A 21,870-nucleotide genomic window follows, 5' to 3' on the forward strand; every position below is an offset into this window, starting at 1 on the left:
CAGTGCCTGAAGCATGGCCAAGTTACATTTTAGCCTTCCAAAATTACTATGACAAAAAGAGTTTTGTATTCAAACCAGCTGAGTTATTTTATGATAAAGAGGAAGGATGAAAGCCAAACCTGTTTATTCAGTTTATCCCCAGTTAGCTTTGTAATTGCCAAACAGGGCATGATTTTCTATAGCTGAAAACCTTGATTCCATAGAAAAACACCTAGGATGACAGAAGTCACTTGGATTCAGTCATCAAACTGTCAACTTAGAAAATCCCATTCCCTTCTTTTTTTCTGTTTTATTTTTGGGGGGTATGTTTGCTTTAAACTGAAAATGTCTTTTTGGTTAAGTTATGCACGATTGAGTGGGATGATGTAAACTGGCGACCTGCAACAGCAAGGGGTTGAACATGATGACCTTCTTGGCCCCTTCCAGTTCTGTGATTCTGTGAGGATTCCATGATTCTTTAAATTGCCTTGGGAATTCAAGAGGGTACTGTCTTTTCTATACAGTTTACCTTCCTGATCATTCTAAAGGGGGACCATACTAATTAGTGCAATCACCCAGAAGAGGAGGAGGAAGGGGCACAAGCACAAGAGGTGGATCCAAGGGGATCATGGGAGGCAGAAGACTCCTTTGAAGTCCCAACAGCCAGTAATTCATACTAGACAAAGGGGAAACTGAGGAACATGGACTTTAAGAACATGAGTGGAAATCAGGTGGTGGGGATTCATACAGGTATGCAAGAGGACTCTTCTGCACCCACAGCATCCTGTTCCAGCAATGACTTTCATTGCACATGGATTCAAATAAGAGTTAAGTGTACAGCAGGCACAAACAACATTCACCCAGCCAGAATAAATCTCCTTTGGATCCTCTTCTCCCTCTTCAGGACCATTCGTCTTGCACCAATGATCACGTGTCTTTAAGTTTAGTGCAAAATGGGAGGAGGTGTTGGGAAAGACCCACAGATCAGCATCAACATTTCAGAAAACAATGCTTGGAACTCAGCCAGACAATTCGACACGATGCATGCCAGTTGGCTCAGCCATGGAGCCAACTGGGTGACTCTGGGCCAGTCACAGACTCTCAGCCCAACCTTCCTCACAGGGTTGTTGTTGTGGGGATAAGATGGCAGAGGAGATGTAAGCTGCCTTGAGCCCTTTGTAGGAAAAAGGCAGGATATAAATCGAAAAATAAAAATAAAAAACAAATAAATAGAAGAATGGGAATGGCCTGCGTGGGAAGATATAGCCTCTTGAAAAATCAGAACCTCAATGTAGTCCACAACGGGACAGAGATCCAAGCTTCTAGTGTTGCCCTTACCCTGATTCCATAAGCTGCAAAGCAGATTTTAAAAGATGCTTAGCTCTGACCACATTGAGGATAAAATTGGTGTCTGTACAAGAGGCCATAATGGACTTTCCTGCTAGAATATACAAAATCCAAAGCGGAGTCTGATGAAGACATAGCACAGAGCACTGGCTGAAAAGAACACGCAGCTCCCTCAGTTAGGAGAATGAATGATATACAAGACAAACTGTCCAGAGAACTTGTTTGCAATATCACAAACATCAAAGGAATGTGCAGCTGTGGAGAAATCTCTAATACTAAAGCATCGGGTCTAATTCCGTGAGTGCTGACACCACACCGGCTTTCTAAAGTAATTGCTTGGCATGCACTTTTTATGTCCTTAGACTCTGTAAAATATGGCAGTCTTTACAGGAAAATAAACCATACGCCTAGAAGGGAGAAATGAGAGAGCTACCCTACTGAAGCACGACTCTCCCTGCCTGCAGAGACCTGCCATTAAGAATCACTCTTTCCAGCCTGCCTGTATCCTCATTCCTGGCCAAGCTAAAATGCACAGGAATGTTGGGGAGCTGGTCTGGAATATCACATAAACAGACGGGCAAATGTGTGAGCAGAGAAAGATCTCATTCCGCAAGGAGGTGGTGCCCCTCTGTTTGTTCTGCATGCGGAGGAGCTTTGCAGAGTGTTCCTGGATGCATCTCATGGGGTGGATGCCAAATGAAGGGCCAGTGAGAGAATACATAGAAACAGAAACAGAGCGAGTCAGAAGGGGTCTCCTGGGTCATCTAGTCTGACCCCCGGCTCCAGCTGGTTCCACTCATGACATGCCCTCCATGTGCATGTCCAGCCTGTCCTTGAACACCCTCACCAATGGAGCTTCAAGCACCTCCCATGGAAGCCCATCCCATACCCTAGGGGACCTAACCATCAGGAAGTACTTCCTGGCATCCACCCTAAATCTTGGTTCCCTGAGCTTGGCTCCATTGGAACCCATCCTGCCCTCCCCTGCAGGGAAAAGATCATGACCCACCTCTGCATGGCACTCCCTTGCATACCTGTATGTCGCCAACAGGTCCTCTCTGAGTCTCCTTCTCTCAAGGCTAAAAAGACCCAGCTCACTCAGCCTCTCTTCATATGACTTTTCCCTGCAAACCAGCCACCATCTTAGTGGCCCTGCGCTGCACTGATTCCAACTTTTCTATATCCCTCTTGTAATGAGGGGCCCAGCATTGAACATGATACTCCAGCTGCGGGCGCACCAGAGTCATATAGAGAGTTGGGTGTTATCCTGGTGATGCCATGCACCAGAGGCTGATCTACTTGCAGGGATGCACAGGAATTGTACCCCAATCCACAAGTCATGCAGACATACTTGGATGTCCACATGGTAGGCATGTCATGAGCGGAGCCGGCTGGAGCCGGGGATCAGACTAGATGGCCCAAGAGGCCCCTTCTGACTCGCTCTGTTTCTATGTTTCTATACCCTGTTTAAACCTACAGTGCTAATGTGGGCAGAAGTTCAGTTTGTGGGGATGTTTTGCAATCACCCAAACTTTCAAGGATGGTCAAAAGTGGATGCTTCCACAAATGTTCATCCACCCCATTGACAGGTCCATGTTTTAGCCTATGGCAAGAAGTATACATTTTGGGCATGTCCTTTAAAAATATGCTTTTCCCCTTGATTTTTAAAACATACATTTTTCCAAATCAGCAGGGCAGGGAAAGTCAGATACTCTCAGAAACCTAAACAAGGTGAATCCAATTTCAAGAAGAAATTTGGAGATCCTAAATTGCTAAAACAGTGCATGTTCACTCCTCCATAATTACATTATGCAGATAGGTAACTTTCACTCACACACATTTCAGAAAGAAAAATGGGCTGAGGATATTTTGAGCAACTCTGCAAGTGTTGCAGTGGCTACTAATTAATGGCAATGAAATGCTGCATGTTTTATTTGTGTGTGTGTGTTGTGAGATCCAGGGTTAAACCTGAGCACCAAGTCTTCACCCATCCGCATAGACTAATCTTAGGTCCCGTTTCTTGCCCATTCCCAAATGAGCCGCTGTGTCGCAGGTGTGCAGTAGAGTGTAGGCTGAGACGGCGATGCATGGATTGGTGGTCCACCGCAGCTCAGGGAGCCCCTTTCTCCTCTATGCAGGATCTGTGGAATGGCACCCATATGCAAACCCAAAGCGGCTTCGCAACACAGAGACCAACATCTGGGGCTTGCGTCTGCATGCATATGGCACAGATCACTGAAATATTTCATCAGGCACAGCATGGGCTGTGACTCTAATGATAATTTGTTTTCATTGAATAGCCCGAGTTCTCTGTGTAATATAATAAAATACAACATGCAAAAGCATACAGTTCCGATACAAAATATAAAACAGAATGTTAAACAATTGAACCACTAAATCTACAATATTATGCAAGTTTAGGCAAAATAAAAAGTCCCACAAAACCTGCTGAGGACTGTAGGACCGGTTTCTGCCTAACTCACATAAATTTCACTTTAAAACAATTAGACATGTTAAAAGAGGGGGGAAATGGCTGGCATAGCTTGCTCCCAATATGCACTTTAAGATCTCTGTTTAAACATTTTGGCATACAGGACAGTCTTAAACTGGTCGTGAAAGGAGAGTGACATGGGTATTAGGTTGGGTTTAGTGGGGAGATCATTCCATAAATTGGGGTGGGGGTCCACTGAAAGGGTCTTCTTCCGTGTTGCTACTAACAGAGAGAGTCTCCCTTGGAGGTGGCACTCAATGGAAGGCTTTGGTTGTTGAGCAGTGTGGTTGTGTAGCTTCTGGAAAGTTACTCTGGTAATAATTGTAGTCTGAAATGTTATGAAGCTTTATACATTAAAACCAAGACCTTGTGTCAGGCTTTGAAAAATGCAGGCAGTCAATGCAAGCTGGCCAGAATTCATATTTATATGTTTGGAACATCTAGTTATTAGTCTGGCTGCCACATTTTAACTCAGCAGCAGCCTCTTAACGGTCTTTAAGGACAACACCACACAGAGAACATTACTGTAAGCTAACTTGGAGATGGTTTACCAGAACTGGACTGACTCTGTCCAGATGGTGGCACACCTGGGACATCAGCCAAAGCTGGTAGAAGGCCGTCTCAAGGACTGAGGCCACCTGAGTTCCAAGTGGCAAAGGTGGCACCAGAACCCTCAAGCCACAAACCAGGGGAGGGTCACCCCATCTGGAACAGTCTGAACTTCTTGAGATCCCAGTAGCTTCCATGCCATCCAAATCTGTGAAAGAAAAAATGAGTAGGATGTTGTTATTATTTTGGGGGAAAATAACACTGCAAAGAGATTATTTAGATATACCTTGAATGTTCTCAGCAAGAAGGAAACCAATTTTAATAGGCCAGCAGGGTTTGACTCTGAACAGCAGTTGTGGATGGAAGCTGGCTTTCGGAAAGGGATTATCTTGATACTGCCCTTTGATTGTTTGCATCAGGGAATTGCAGGTAAAACTGTAGTGTGTCTTAGGAAGAATAAATGTCCAATTTTAAATGTGGGTTTCTCTGCAGATATTCATGATGGGCTTCTGGTTTCCATTAGATTTCTGGAGAAAACCAGACTGACAACAAGAATATCATTGGAGAATGATGGACAGCCTTTGGCCCCGAAGTTCACATTGGCAACAAAAAGATCATGCCCCGAGAACTAAAGGACAGGGTCCGCAGCTTGGGAGTGCTCCTCGACCCAGAGCTGTCTCTGGAAGCTCAGGTGACTGCGATGGCAAGGAGCGCTTTCCTTCAGCTTCAGTTGATCCATCAGCTGTGTCCCTATCTGGAGGACGATTGCCTAGTGACAGTGACACATGCATTGGTTACTTCCTGACTGGATTTCTGTAACGCACTCTATGTGGGGCTGTCCTTGAAGACAGTCCGGATACTTCTGATGGTACAAAATAGAGCAACCAGGTTGCTGACAGACTGGGCATTATTCTCACATAACCCCAGTCCTCTACCAGCTTCACTGGCTCCCCATCGAAATCCGGGCTCGATTCAAGGTTCTGGTCATCACCTATAAAGCCCTTAATGGCTTGGGACCTGGATACCTAAAGGAACACCTTCCGTATTTGCCCTCCCGCCCCTGGAGATCGGCAGCAGAGGCCCTCCTCCAGGAGCCCTCCGTGAAAGACATTAGGAGGGTGAGTACCCAAAGGAGGGCCTTCTCTGCGGTGGCGCCCCGCCTATGGAACACGCTCCCCAGAGAGATCCGCCTGGCGCCATCATTATTTGTTTTTTGGTGCCAGGCTAAGACCTTTTTATTTAAACAATATTTTAACAACTTTTAATATCACCTATAAGTTTTTAATTTACAGCCTGGGTGAATCTGGATTTTAATTTGCACTATTTGTATTTATTGTTTATTTATTGTATGTAAGCCGTCCCGAGGCTCTTGTGATGGGACGGGATACAAAAATTCTAAATAAACAAACAAACAAACCATGCCCAGGGCCAAATAGGACTCTTAGCTACGGTGACTGGGAGTAATACTTTTCTGTTGGGAACACTGACGCCAAAGCTTTGCAAGCACTGCAAAGAATGCATGGCCAGCTAGCAATGGTGATGGTCCATTTGTATTATGACTGTCTATTACTATTTTTCTCCAATCTGCACCATGAGGAAATAAAGATAAGTTGCAATTTACAGGAGACCTCCATGCCTTTCTGGATGTCTGGTGCATTCCTTGGAACAGGAAAGAGGCATCCAAAAGTACACATATTTGAAGAGCATGCCAAGAAAAATGTGTGCATTGCCAAAATGTATCAAGACAAAGTTTTAGATAATGGCAGCTCTGTGCAGAGCAACACATCATTGAACAAAGCATACATTCTAAATATAACTACATCCATGAGAATGGGCAAGGAATGGACTTGGAGAAAGGGAAAGGAGAACGAAATCTATAGAATTTCTATAGAAATCTGCCTATCACTGCATTGTACCAGTGGGTTGCTCTTTGTTCGTGTGAGATTCTTTCTGAATCTTCCAGTCTAATAGTATAACAACCTCTCAAAATATTTATTGGCACTTAGCCTTTGGGTGTTCCTTCAGGACATCCATTCTTTCAGGTTAAACAGTAAATTAAGCAGCAAGTCAGTTTCTGACCTATCCTGAGAGTTTTAAAGTTTAAACAGGTGTATCTTTCTGGATGATATCACTGCAAAGCCAACATCAAAAATGTATGCCGAGAGGAACCTTACAATCTTAAGGCAGGCTTTGGGAGAGATGTGTGGAAGTAAAATAAGGGTTTAGAATCCTTAACCACCTCATCAGCCTTCTGCCAGATTCTTATCTCTGAAGTCAATGAAAGATTCAGTGAAGACAGGGCTTCGGATAAAATATTAAAATATGTAATCAACTCAGTGTTGAAGGAGAGTGATGAAAGGCAGTTCTGACTACATCTGCCTTTGTGATGACCTACTCTTGATGGAAATGAACCAATGGAAGTGAATTGCTAGCTAAATTTCACCTAAAGTGCAGTTCAAACTACATTTTGGGTTGTTCTGAATCATCTCAAGAATTTCAGGCAGGGAAAGCCAAAACAAAAAGTTTACATAAGAGTGAGGATTTTTTAAATTTCCCTCCCAGGAGGATTCGAAGCATGTCAAGTTCATTCTATTCAAAGTGAAAGTTGAAGTAAGATGCACCATTTCAAAACCAGCTTTATAGGGTTATGAAGGAAGGAGCACTTGAAATCCCCTATCTCCCATCTTTCACAAAAGCAGCGAGATGAAAAGCATCTCTAAGCTTGATGAAGGCATAATTTATTACCTCTTAATTAACAGCCCCAGTGGAGTCATCTTTTCAGTTTTCCAAGCACTCTGTGGGAGGGCTCTTCTCTGCCCAGATCACAACATAAACTTTTCTCATGTATGTATGTCTATTTCACGGGGGGGGGGGGGAGGCGATGGTAAACCAATATTTTTTCTGGGGTCACTGCTTATGCAAGCCACTATGGAACAGTGAGTCGAAAGCCCTTCATACAGCCATGGTAGCCATCTTGTAAAGTGCCGCCTTGGGAGCCACCATCCGCCAGAACAAGAGATCACATGGGTGGGTTCTCCAGACAGCCCCCCTCCACTGACCTGCTGCTCTTCCCAGCTGGCCTCTCACTTCAAGGACCCACCAAAATGACAAATCAGCCAGCAGCCTTTCTGGAGAGCAGCATCCAGTGCAACTACCTCGAGAGGCTGCCCAGCTGAATTGTCATTTAGAGGACTGTACCTAGAGAGGGATTCGCTGAGCAGACTGTCTCTCTCGGGAGCTCTCCCATCTGATCTCCCACCTCCTGCAAGAGACACAGACCTCCCTGGAGAGGCCAGAATCCCATGTCTTGAAATGTCCCTCCTGAAAGCAAGGCATTGTGAGGTGGTCCTGAAAGCTGGCAGTCTCCAAGGCTACATTACAGGGCCTCATTGTGATGAATGGCCCCAGAAAGCATAGCATTCCAGCCAAGGTGGTTCTCCAGGTAGGCTGTCCGTCCACTGGACTTCTTATTCTTGTGAGGGAACAGTAGCAGCTGTGTATGTCTTCCCATCTTAGGTGGCACAGCATCATAGCTGAACATCACGCTTATATTCCACTTTCCTCTTCTGAAAGGAACCCGAGGCAGCTTCTATAATCTTCCTTCCCGGCATTTATCCATCTTGGGGCATGGATCTTAGCTCCCACTGAAGGGGCATGGATCCTAGCTCCCACTGAAGGGGCATGGATCCATCTTGGGGCATGGATCTTAGCTCCCACTGAGTAAAGCTTGAGGCCAGATCCTGACTGCAGAAGTCACTAGTAAACAGAAGAAGCTTTGAATATGAATCAGTTTGATGCGGAATCTGAGACAAATCCAACAAATATTCCTGCCCTGCATCGGGCAGAAAGCAGGTCCAAGGGAAACCACAAGTCAGCCTGCTCACAAGCCACCCACACGCGTGCTGTGCACATGGAATTCTGCTCCCACACAAGTGGCTTGTTGGCTTTGCGTACTTTGTGTACTTAGCGGAAAGGCTTCCTTGTTTAGTGCCAAGAATCCACTTGCATCCCCATGTGTTCACAGACTCGATTTCCTCTGTCTTCCTGGCCAGGGTCAAGCACCAGAAGGAAGTTCAGCATGTGCAGGAGAGCCGAATTCTGGCCTGATCTTCGCATCCCCAACCTCAATCCATTTTAAGAAACTGCTTCTGTCGGTTTTCATCTCAAGACAAGGAGGTGTTGTGTAAAGCTAATGGGCCTTAATTCTCCATACAGCAATGAGAAATCCACCTAATGCCCACACACACTGTAGTCACACTGACATCTGCATGTATGGTGCTTTTTAATTGCGTGTGTGTGTGGCTTTTATGCTTGGCAAATGGGAGCATATGTGCATCAATTCCTGTTCCTTGATCAGACATAGAAGGCTGGTACCGTGCCGTATTTTATTAGAAGTCTTTGCAGCACTTGATGAGATGATGGGTGGAGGTTTGTAAAAACACAATGCAGGAGACAGCAATACTCAGAGGGAATCATTACCTCCCCGCAGACGGCTTATGCATCTTTTATGGCACCTGCGCTTTAAATCAGTCCCAGGCACTGGGTAGTTAATGGGGCTCCACAGCATTTCTGACAGGTGCAACAGACAGTTCGGAAGCAAAAAAGAGGGTGGGGGCCCGTTTCTTCCTCTTGTGCCGTGTTAACTAGGAAGGTGCCAAATCTTTGAGAGATAATTGATCTGCTGAATAGCTTGTCGACGGTGCCTGCAGGATTTCCCTGCTGGCACTGGATGCCATGTTTGCATTTAGACTTGGTCTGTCAAGCAACAGTATGTGCCACTCCCCGACAGTTATTTTCCACTTTCACTTGGCATTTAGGAATGACAGCAGCAGGACAGGTAGTGTAAGACAAAAGACAGCGGCAGAAGATGATGTACAACCTACACAGGTTAGGGGACAAGTGGATGGAGAGCAGCACTTGTGAAAGGGACCTCGGGGTGCTGCTTGACTGCAGGCTGAACATGCGTCAGCAGCGTGATGCGGTGGTCAAGAGGGCGAACGCCACCCTTGGTCGCATAGCCGGAAGCATGAGTCTAGATCAAGAGACGTATTACTGCCACTTTATACAACTCTGGTGCACCAGCAACTAGAGTATTGTGTAGAGTTCTGGGCTGCTCATTACAAGAGGGATATTGCAAGATAGGAATCAGTTTAGCGTAGGGCCACAAGGATGGTGCCCAGATTGCAGGGAAAGCCATATGAGGAGAGACTGAGGAATCTGGGTCTTCTCAGCCTTGAGAAGAGGAGACTCCAAGAAGATCTGTTAGTGACATATAGGTACATGAGAGGGTGCCACACGGAGGTGGGTAGAGACCTGTTCTCCCCTGCAGAGGAAGGCAGGAAGCACTCCAATGGAGCCAAGCTCAAGGAATGAAGGTTCAATTTGGATGCCAGGAAGTAATTCCTGACAGTTAGGGCCCCAGGGGTATGGAACCGCCTTCCACGGGAGGTGATTGAAGCCCCATTGGTGAGGGCGTTCAAGGATACACATGGTAGACATGGCATGAGCAGAGCCAGCTGGAACTGAGGGTCAGACTAGATGGCCCGGGAGACCCCTTCTGACTCGCTCAGTTTCTATAGGGTTTTCTTAAGGGTGGTTAGGCCATGGGATTTCTTGTGCATGCACATGGACATCTATGATTGTTATGCCATTCAACATAACAGCATGGAAGATACAGGGAACATGAGAACTTGTCAGCTCTAAGCTAAGGGATTTGGGGGGTTGGAAGGCTTCACACAACCTTGGCCACGGCCATGTGCAGCACAGCGCTTACACTGCTAGGGATCTGGGAGATCCGGGTTGTGGTCTAGGGATGTGTGAGGAATCCACTGGATCCATGAGCTTGGCTCCCCAGTCTCTGGTCGACTTCGTTCTGGCCATGAGTCCAAGTTCCTGGGGAGCAGCCTTTGTTGTGCTCCACATGAAATGGGAGCAAGTTGCCGGTGCAACATTCGTTCTGCAAGCATTTGTGGACTTCCTCTCCACTCAGCCAGCCTTCTGAGACAGGGCTGAGCACAAGGGGAAGTCTGCAAACACGGGAGGGACAGATTCCTTGCAGCTTCATCACAACCCTGCTGTAGCTCCCACTTGCCCAGAGCTCATTCGATGACGTTGGGCCAGTCCCTGACTCTCCTATATTCTCTGCCTCTGCCCATGAATGAATGAATCGAAGCTAGCGAGGGAGGTTAAACACACACACGCATGTGCGTGCCTTCTTCATATATGTTCATAGTATGGCAGAATGATAACAGATGACAGAGACAAGGCAGAAGTGCTGAGCTCCCAGTTTGGCTCAGTCTTCTCCCAAAAGAGGATCTATGACCTTCTAGACAAAGGGGAAGAACAAGCTGCAGGATGGCAGCTCAAGATGCATAGATCAGTCAAAGAATCACTTAACTGGGCTGAGTGACTTCAGATATCCAGGAACCAATGAATTCCATCCTAGAGTCATAAAGGAGCTGGCAGAAGAACTCTCAGAACCACTGTCTATTATCTTTGAGAAGTCATGGAGGACAGGAGAAGTGCCAGATGGCTGGAGGAGGGCTAACATTGTCCCTTATCTTCAAGAGGAGAAGGAGAGGGAGAGGGAGAGGAGAGGGAGAGGGGAGGAGGAGGAGGAGGAGAAAAAGTAGTTTTCCTCTGAACCCTTTTCTGCAAGCTTGGAAGAGTTCAGAGCAGAGCAACAAGAGTGACCTGGGGAATGGAAACAAAGCCCTATGAGGAGAGATTGAAAGAATTGGGCGTGTTCAGCCTCAAGAAGACAGGAGTGAGGGGAGATTGTATGGCATTCTACAAGCACTCAAACTGTTATCACGAAGAGGAAGGGCAGGATCTCTTCTCAGTCATCCCAGAGTGCAGGACGTGGAATAATGGACTTAAGCTGGAGGAAGCTGTGTTCCAGCCAGGCATCAGGGAGAGCTTCCTGACGGTTAGAACAGGACAGCGATGGAGCCCATGACCCAGGGCGGTTGTGGGCTGTCCCACCTGGAGGCATCCAAGATGCAACTGGGCAGCCACCTGAGAGAGAGTCCTGCGCTGAGCACGGGGTTGGGTCCAAGTGGCCTTCTGGCTCCTTCACACTCTATGATTCTAGGCCTCTGTCTCTACCTATCTGCAGGATTGTGGGAGAAAGGGGCCATTGCATCTCCTTCATTTGTTTCTGCACCATTTAACTTTTTTTTTCTTTTTCCAGTGGGGAGGTGTGTTGTGTGCAGGAACTAATTACAATATTTAGTTCCTATGACAGCTTTATCACTTAGCTGTTGAAATGTTTCTTAGCCCCTTAAGAGTTGCTTCAGGGTAGGCAGCTGAAATTTGCTTCAGCAAGTCCTCCATGCATGGATTTTGGTGGAGAGCTGGGCAAAATGAAGAATGCATATTTATTACCAGAAGCAGCATGCCCTGAGGACTGTGTGCTTTCCAGGAAGAATGGGATATGGCACAAACAACCCCCTTCCCAAGACAAGCCCCCACAGTTCACACTCCAAGCCACCCCACCCCCTTCTCAGCTCCCACCTATTCCCTTCGTGGTTGTTTTGCAAAAGAAAATTGCCTGCAAAACTTTTCCCTCATTGCTGTGCCGTCATTTTGGAGGTGTACAGGCTGCATTTGTGCAGCAGCTGTTAAAGGAGGTGGGAACTTCATTTCGGGCCTGGAAGAAACATGGCTCAAACCAGTCCAGGAATTACTCCTGCTGGATTTATTCAGAAGGGGATTTGGGGGCAGTGGAAGGACTACACAGAGCCTGCACTTGTTTTCAGTGACTCTAAAACTTGAGCCTGCTGAACTTCTCTGCTTTCTCATAGTTTATTCCAACTCTGGTCTGTACCAGCTGGCAACTTTTATACTTTTCTTATTTTGCATGAAAATCCATGTGTCATTCATTCTTTCATTTGATATCCAGCCCTTTTCACAGAACTCAAGGTGGCTTACATAATTCTCCTCCTCCTCTCAATCTTAGCGTCACAACAACAACCCTGAGGGGTAGGTTGGGCTGTGATTCTGTGACTGGCCTAGTGAGCTCTATGGCTGAATAGGGAATCGAACCTAGATCTCCTGATTTCCAGTCCCACACTCTTAAACACTGGCTCTCATGCATTTTTCCAGACTTAGAAACCTAGAAATAGAGTGAGTCAGAAGGGGTCTCCCAGGCCATCTAGTCTGACCCCCGGATCCAGCTGGCTCCACTCATGACATGCCTGCCATGTGCATGTCCAGCCTATCTTTAAACACCCTCACCGTTGGGGCTTCAACCGCCTCCCGTGGAAGCCCATTCCGTACCCCTGGGGTCTTAACTGTCAGGAAGTGCTTCCTCGCATCCACCCTAAATCTTGGTTCCCTGAGCTTTGTTCCGCTGGAACACATCCTGCCCTCCACTGAAGGGGGGAAAAGGTCATGACCCACCTGTGTGTGGCACCCCCTTGCATACCTGTATGTTGCTACCAGGTTCCTTCTGAGTCTCATCCTTTCAAGCCTGAATAAACCCAGCTCCCTCAGTCAGTTATGCATCAGTTGCCTGCAGCTTTGAAATATGTACCACCTTCTCTCATTAAGGGATATTGGTGCACAGTTTTCAGAAGTATTTTTCCAATGGGCATGAACCATGTTGCAAGCTCAGAAAGGATGGACTCCAGCCACAAATTTCGTCCAAGTTCAGAAAGTTGGGCCTGGGTAAAATCCTGCACAAAAGCTTGGGGAGGGGGTGGGGAGAGGCAGAGGGAGAGAGAACTGAAACAAATTGTTGTACAGTCTTAAGTGCTTCACGTTCAATATGACCGATATTGCATTTGATTTCTGAACCTTACTATCCAGATGGAGACTGTGCGTACATCTTTTCTTAACCAATGCACTCACTCCCTGCTGTTTGGCCATCTTGTGCCAATCCAACAGTGCCTGGTTCACTTTTTCGGCAGTTGTAGAGCATTCAGGAGGGCATCTGAGCTGCTACCCCACTTCTTCAGCTCTGGCTTCTGGGCAAGTGTTAGATGGGCATTGAAAGCCTGACACTTTGATTTTGAAGCACAAACTCTGCTATACCTCAGCAGGTGCTTGTTTCACGCACAGTCTGACAAAGTATTCATCAATAGCTCACTCTTTGCAAAAACAAAATCAAAGCAAAGCCCAAGAACAGTAGAGTTTCCTCATGCACCAAAGTGGAGCAGAAAGATGTCATTTGCATGAAACTATTGCAAAATAGAGAAAGACAGACCAGTCTATTTCTGCTCCTTGCCAGTTTCACACATTCCAGAGTCTGTTCGATCCTGTTTCTGTAACAGTCTGTTTCTTTTTGCCTTTTCAAGCACAGCCCTTCACATTATTATTTCTGTGTACATTTGCCCTTAATAAATGCACTTGGGTATATGTTTTCAACAGAAAATTGCACTGCAAAATTCAGAGGAAAACAGAAAAGCTAAGGAGACTTGTATTCTGATCCATGTGTTAGCATGGAAGTACAATCCAGGCTGGTTTACTTAAGTAATAAAAAGTGGACTAAACGATGAAGAAAAAGCTGCTATCCACATTTTTAAAGTAACGTGCAGCCTGGGTGTGAAAGGTCACAACTAACAGAGGCAATGCAGATAAAGGGACTGAGATGTTGGTCATCAGTTTAGTGAAGGAGCTCTTCTAGACTAGCTACTCAGGCAGGAGACAAGGAGTGGAACCTCTTGGAGGGGCTGTCCTACCAACTATCTTGGTGCTACTATGCTGCGCTGGGTGGCCTACATGAGGACTGAGCTCCAAGTTAATCTGGAGTCTTCAGATGCTTTGGACTCCAATCAGCATCGTGGCTAATGCAGGAGTATTGGAGGTTGTAGGGAAACTATATATTCCAGCACCACGTTGGAGATACTATTCTAACAGGCATGGCTAGGCGGAGATAGTAAAGTGAGAGCCATCTAGTGTAGAGTAGACCAACACTAGATGGTGCCCACACCATGTAGAGTAGACCTACTGAAATAAATGAGGCTTAAAGTTGCTCTAGACTCACTCCCTTCCATTCTTTTCAATGGGTCTGCTCTACATTGGAGGAATTGCAATTGCACTGATATGGGACAAGGTCACACCAAGTCTGGGTGCTGCAACCAGTAAGCATAGAGCTCCACCACCCAAACAGTGCGGGTAACTGCTAAGCAAGGGAACCATTGATGGTATTCCATGGATGTTCAGGTTCTCACCCAGAGCTCGTTCCAAGAGTGACCTCAGAGAAAGGGTTTAGTGGATGGGCAAGGCTTCCACTCTAGCTCTGCATAGGACGCCCATAGTAGGTTGCAGGGATCCCCATAGCATAGTGCCTGAAATAACCCATCTATGTATGTAAGTTCAGCATATTCAATTAAAGGAGGGAGTAGGATTCTTCGTAATGGGTTTGGTTTCAGACTGGACCATGGACCAATTAGCATAGCTAGCAAGAATCTTGGATCCGACAGCTGATTCCCAGCTGCCTCCTGCTTAGCGTGGAAGTTGCTTTGGCAGAGAATTCAGCTCTGCAAATATATGCCACAAGCTAGGCATTCCCTCCCAGAAAGACAGACTCTCCAGCACTTCTTGTAAGTGCCTTTATTTTACACGGAAGACTCTAAGCGTACACAAGCCTCTGAGCATACACAAGGAGAGATGTTGACCCCTCTCTGCCCCCCTTCACCCAAAGTTTTGCTTATGAACCCTCCTGGTCTGCCTCTGGAAGGAGGGGTGCTGTGGAACTGGGCATGCCAGCATTCTGCACTCTGAACCCCCAGCGGGGCCAGGCTGAGGCTGTGGTGACGGGCCCTTGGGCCCAGCTCCTCAGGAGGTGGCCGTTCTCCATCCAACAAACTACCCATTTCCAGATCTCCTCCCTCTGGATGTTTGTGCCCATCTTCTCCTTCACTCCCGCAGGTGGGCAGCCTGGACTCCATGGGTGTCCTTGAGCTGCTTGCCTGCATCCAGAGCAGGCTCTGGCTGGTACTGAGAGGCCGGCTCAGACTGTCCGTTGCAACAATTCTTTTATCAGCGTTTGAGCTCTGAGCCTTGTCTGGATCAACCAGCTCCCCATCACCCTCCGACTCTGAGCTATCCGCCCCACCCAAATGGCCAGCTTCTCGTGCACGCCTGGGAATCTTGCCAGAGCAGGCACATATGACAATATATCCCAGAAGAGGGATGAGTGAAGGGAGCTGCAGGCCAAAACATCAGGAGGGTGCAAGAGGAGCATCCCTTGCCTAGAGAGACCCAGCACTGAGCTGCCACAACCACACACACAATAACTGCTGCACAGAAGTTGTGCCTACATAGACGGGAAAAGAACAAAACCCAGAACTCCGACAACTCGCCCAGGGTAGGATTCTGTTCTTAGCATTCATAGCATTTCGGGAGCAAATGGTGTGCGGCCAGGAGCAGTTCCACCCAGTGGCTGCCCGTTTGCGCACCAACTCACTAAGCAGCGCTGTGGGTGACATTTCCTGCTGCCGTTACGGCTCTCATAGGAGGAAGGAATCAGGCTTGCTGGAGAACAGCTTGAAGATGCGAGTCCCACTGGCTTCAGCACTATTTACGTCTGTGTACCCAAGACTAGGATGGTAGCTCTGGGGCTTATTTATCCCTCCTTCATTTTTAATGAATCGCTTTTTGGCCTGTTTATGTATTTTTCATTGGAAACCTACAATCCTGCTTTCCGATGCACAGAGGCAGTTGGAACAGCACAAAGAGGGGCATTCGTGCTGCAGTTGCATGTTGAGGTGGGAATGAGTTTTGCTGAGCATGGAGGGACCTACTCTGGGAAGGGGAGTAAAGGGGTACCAGATAAACCGATCGGTTCTGTCTGTGTAGCTTGCTTGCTTGCTTTCCCTTTTTCTCTTTTCTTCTAGTATGGTGTTCAGATGTGCAAAGACCTTGTTGGTACAATAACACTGTCAGGGATATATGCATTTATTTATTAAAAGCACTTATGTAATGCCTTTTACCAGTGATTTCAAGATGGTTTGCAAAAAATGAAGTGACAATAAACAATGGGAATGAAAGGGACCTGTGATAAAAGTGCAGTTAAGGGCATGAGCCTAGCGGGATGCCCCAAACACTCCAAAATCAAAGGATTATGGAGGGTATTGGGAGTACAGAGTTGAAGGTCACCTCTGAGCTCTTCTCTTTCATGAAAGCATGTAGATGGTTCATTCTGGCCACCTAAGTTAGGTGCTTCAGAGGGAGAGGGAAGGAAACGGAGGCATGACCAGGACCTGCTCACCTCCCTGCTCACCTGAATGACCTCTAAACCCCTTTTTGGAGGTTTCTCATGTGGTCCTGGAGGAGTAGCCAGTGTGGTTTTCTCCATGCTTGCTGAGAAGCCGAATGGGAACCAAGCACAGGGTCTCGGCTCTGACATTGGACCTGATGGTCAATGCTGGAGCTGGGATGCTAAGTACTCCTGTGGTGCTCTGGATGGTTGCTATTATTATTAATTATTATTTTTAGATTTTTAGCCTGCCCCATTAACCACAAGGCTCCCTGGTCAGGTTACAGAGAAACATATATCATCAATAAAATCATATAGAAAGCATATAATAAAAGATTAAAATAATAACACAATAAAACACACTAATGTCAGAGCCTGCAATTACATAAAAGGCATAACCACACTCTGATAAAATATGCAACTGTTAAAACCAATCTAAGAATTAAAATACCAGTAGGAAAAAAAGTCTTCGCCTGGCTCCAGAAAAAAAATGCAAAGAAGGCACCAGGCGAATCTCTCTGGGGAGCTCATTCCAAAGTCGGGGTGCCACTCCCAAAAAGGCCCTTCTTCTTGTAGACAGCCTCCTTACTTCCTGAGGACAGAGCTCCTTCAGAAGGGCCTCAGATGATGATCTAAGGAGCTGGGCAGGTTTATATGGGAAGAGGTGCTCCTTTTGATTCCCTGGCCCCAAGCCATTTAGGACTTAAGCGCTTGAATTGAATTGCACATCAAGCTCAATTGGTAACCAGTGGAGGTGATACAGGACTGGCTTTATATAATCATTTCTTCCGGTCCTCATCAACAGCCTCATATTTCTATATGACCATTGGACAGACCTTCCCAATGTGGTTTTATAGATGAGTCACATACTCTTCTGAGAGAAGGTCTGAGTTTGCAACCTGAGAGAAAGTAAAGCATTAAATGCCACAACCTTTAAAAACAAATACATGAGTTTAGCTGATGACCAGTAAAATTAGTGCCCAGTAGGAAGGAAGGGGCTTTTTTATGGTCACATTTTAATGAAAAGTTACCGATATTACACAAGCAAGCTACTATATGAACTGAAACTCAGTTGCCCTTCGAAATGTGCCCAACCAAAACAACACATACAAAATGCACATATTGGGGAAAATAGCATTTAAAATGTATGATATTAGGGAAATGGCCCGAAAAGACATGAGTGTGAGGCAAAAATGCACACAGAAATGTGTTGGCAACATTCTGTACGTGTTTATGCATTTACAGTTAGAAATTTGTCAAGGGTGAGGCATATCCAGAAACTGGTGAAATAAGACATGGAGAAACCAGAATCAAGAGATGAGTCCATGCCCGTTGCTTGGTGTAGTCCTTTGGGGAGGACCATCCACAGCCCCCAGAAGAAAGTCCTTCCCCTTGCAGCCAGAAGCACCACCTCTTGTAGAAATGGTATTTGGGGATTTCCCTTGGCTGGTGATCTTAAAAAGAAGGCAGGTTAGAACGGAAGAATGTACTCCTTCTGTCGCATCATGAGAAGGCAAGACTTCCTGGAGAAGACAGTCATCATAGGGAAAGTTGAAATCAGAGGAAGAAAAGGAAGACTAAATAAGGGATGGTTTGACTCCACCAAGGAAGCCACCTCCTTGAATTTAGAACAACCAAGCAGAAATGTCCTAGAAAGATAATTTTGGAAGGATTTGATTCCTAGGGTCACCATAAGTCAGAGATGACTTGACAGCACATAATAGTGAGAGCTTCTTCTGTATGTAGAAGCATTCAAGCATTATCCCGAAGACATAAGGTCTGCTCACTGAAGCTCTCTCAGTTGCGTTTAGTCCAAGATTAAACTACTCCCTTTCACTTTGCCAATTGTGTATGACATGGATGCATGTTGACTGGGTATTTATGTGATACCCATTGACTTCTGAATAAGTCCGTTGGTTTGGATCACTGTTTCCTTTGCTTCCCTTAATATAACACATGCCTAGTTAGTTTGCTCTGTTTGATGTTTCCAATGCCATTTCCATGCAGTTCTGAAAAGGATATTTTCACATATGACATTAATTCTGTTTTGGTTTTGGGTTTGTTTTTACCTCCTACAAATATAGATTGGGACAACTATTATGTTTATGAACAAATGTATATGAACAGTGATTGGGAGAGAAAAAGAAGTGAAGCTCTACTTCATTTTTTAAACCCGACAACAACAAGAATGCACTGGGGGTTTGGGATAAGTTCATCTGAAGGTCAGCCACAAAACACAGCATCTTCTGCCCGAGCTATTACAAGGAGGTTTGCAGATACTGAGAAATAACTTTTTTTAAAGATACAATACCTGACAAAATATAATTGAAATGAAGAAATGGAAATTTATTTTAGGATGATACTCAATTACAACACACATTCCATTCAGCCAGCTCAACAAATTTATTTCCACCATCCATCTTTTTCTTACAGTAAAAGAAGAACAAAAAAGAAAAGAGAGAAAGAAAAAGAATGGAATGGAAAGGAAAATGAAACCCAGTTCGGCAAGCTGCGCACAGTTAAAGGACATAAGAATTAGCAAGTTGGATTAAACCACCCAACCTTGCAACTTTATGTCAAGAATGTTACTCCTTGCTGATCAAATCAGGCTGTTAAATAACCAAAAACACAACACTAAACCACATACATCACTTCCATACTTGTGTGCAAGCGAGTAAGCCTTATTGTATACTGTGCAATGTGCCTCTGAGTAAACATGCATTTGCTTGCACGTTTGTCTGGAAACTTCTGCACCCATCCAGTGGCTGGGACCCTGAGCACAAGCCCCTCCCTTGCTCTTGAGAATCGCCCATTCTTTGAAGTTCCATGCACACACATCCCCCAAAAGATGCTCAAAGGAAGACGTCAACCCAGTGTGTAGCAGCTGTGTAAAATGCAGATCCCATGCTAGGGAGTATTAAGAAAGGGATCAAGAATTGCAACGCTGACAATGTCATGCCTTTTTGCTCATTGAGAGGGCGGCCATACTGCTGGTTTGCCACTGTGTGTCTGGAGTCCTGGATTAGATGGACTTTGGTCTGACCCAGCATGACTTCTCTTCTGTTCACTGCAAATTCAGCAGAGCATTTTAGTACTGGGATGCCTTTCATCTAATCCTGCAAGGCTCTTCATGCAGAGGCTGGGAGGCAGAGGACCAATTCTTTCGTCAGTGTTTTCCAAACGGCGGCCTTGGGGTGCCCCGTCATTTGTATGACTGGCAGCCTGAAATAAAACTTTTACCACCATGCACACTCCAGGGGCTGCATGCAGCCGGGTCGTTGGTGATCTTTCAACCCACGGACTGTGCTTGATTTCAAAAGAGTTCTCAGGCATTGCATTCCACATGGGTGAGCTGAGTCATAGGCAAAAGTGCGATGGCCAAAATGACCAGAAAAGTCAGCGTATTTTAGCTTCAAGTGCTTTGTAGACTTCATATTAACTAAAGTCAAGGTAGCCTTCATTTCTTCTTGGTTTTTTCCTTTCTCTTCTGCATTACCACAATTAGCCAGCGCAGGTGTATAAAAGCACAACAGTGGCATGGATTTCTGTATGGTCATGCATAAGGGGATGCTACCAACGGTTTCTCAGGTTTGTGTTCTCGCCAGGTTGTGGGTATATTTCCTTCTGTGATTGTCTGCTCTTCGTACATATTTTGCCAGTATATATTTTGATTGCATAGCAGGACTGGAGAGCAGTAGGAACGTGTAATAAATGCCAGCACGTTTTCCATGAGTATGTACCATTCTGCACCTGCTAGGCTGAGCAGGGGCTCCGCTGCAGCCTGCAAAGACGAGGCACACCTGAGTTTCCAGCGTGATTCATGGACTGCAATATGTATACTTGACAGCATGCACGCATTTGAAAAAAAAGTGTGCTTTTGAAAAACATGGCAGGAGGCATACTTAATCAATGGGAGAACAATGCTTACACTTCAGACGTGTACACGATCTGTGTGTGCCTTTGGAGCAATAGGCACGACATTTCATGCGAAAAGAAGAAAATGGAGATTGCAGGCGCACAGCATGACATGGGTCTGAGAAGGAACAGAAGTTGGAGGCCCTGGATGAACTTGCGGTTTCCTTGTATGCATATTCCAACAGATGAGAAAGCAGAATGATATAAATGATGTGTGCTAATTGATCCTGAAGCTCTGCTGGTTCTTAAATTAATTTTAGTGATTTGCCAGTGTTAAATCAAAGGGGACGCAGGGTCTTGGGGACCCTGGAAATAATGGATTAGAAACAGAGATAAGCGACTTTGTGGTTTCCGTTCCTGACATTCTGATGAACAAACTTCCAAACTTCTTGTTGGAATTGACATTCTGAATGTTCATGACATAAAACTGGGTGAGGGGAGCTCTCTCCTTCATCTCCCCCTTCCCCATGAGCCCAGTTCAGACATGCAGAAACTGTTACGATCCTAATACATAAACTGGTTGATTTAATCATCATAAACTGGATCATATATTTTATTATTTATTTATTTAATTAATTTTTCGATTTATACCCTGCCTTTTTCCTACAAAGGGTTCAAGGCAGCTTACATCTCCTCCTCCATCTTATCCCCACAACAACAACCCTGTGAGGTAGGTTGGGCTGAGAGTCTGTGACTGGCCCAAAGTCACCCAGTTGGCTCCATGGCTGAGCGGGGACTCAAAATTCTCTCAGTCCCGGTCCCATGCTCTTAACCACCACACCACACTGGCTCTCAGAGAAAAGGCAGAGAGAAAAGGCACTCTGTGTGAAATGACAGACATCATTACAAGAGTGAAAGGTTTGCCTTTTGCACCAGGCGGTTATGGACTTTGGTGCAACTGTTGATCGCAGTGAAACAATCTGGGAAGGAAAAAATACTGGTAAAGTGTCTGGGAAGCTGATGTGGGTGAGCAATGCATTTCAGCTCATTCTTGACCACAATGCATCCCTTTTGCACTTTCTACAAATGAACACAGACCTGAATGCAGTTTTTGTTCTTAAATCCATACATCCACATGCTTAAGATACAGTTTGTACAAAAAGGGAGGAAAGTGTCTGAAAAGTGCATGTGAAGGTAGAATCATGGAATAATAGAGTTAGAAGGGGTCAGAAGGGCACTGGGTCCAGTCCCCCGCTCAGTGCAGGACTCCAGGTTAAACCATCCCTCTCAGATGGTTGCCCAGGTGCACCTTGAATGCCTCCAGGTGAGACAGCCCACAACCTCCCTGGGTCATGGGCTCCATTGTTGCACGGCTCTGTCCTTTTTTCCCCTGATATCTACCCAGAACATGGCTACCTGTAACTGACCTTCCTCTTTGTGGCAG

Source organism: Varanus komodoensis, unplaced genomic scaffold, assembly GCF_004798865.1.
Source record: "Varanus komodoensis strain SLA01 unplaced genomic scaffold, ASM479886v1 scaffold2, whole genome shotgun sequence".
Lineage (NCBI taxonomy): Eukaryota > Metazoa > Chordata > Lepidosauria > Squamata > Varanidae > Varanus > Varanus komodoensis.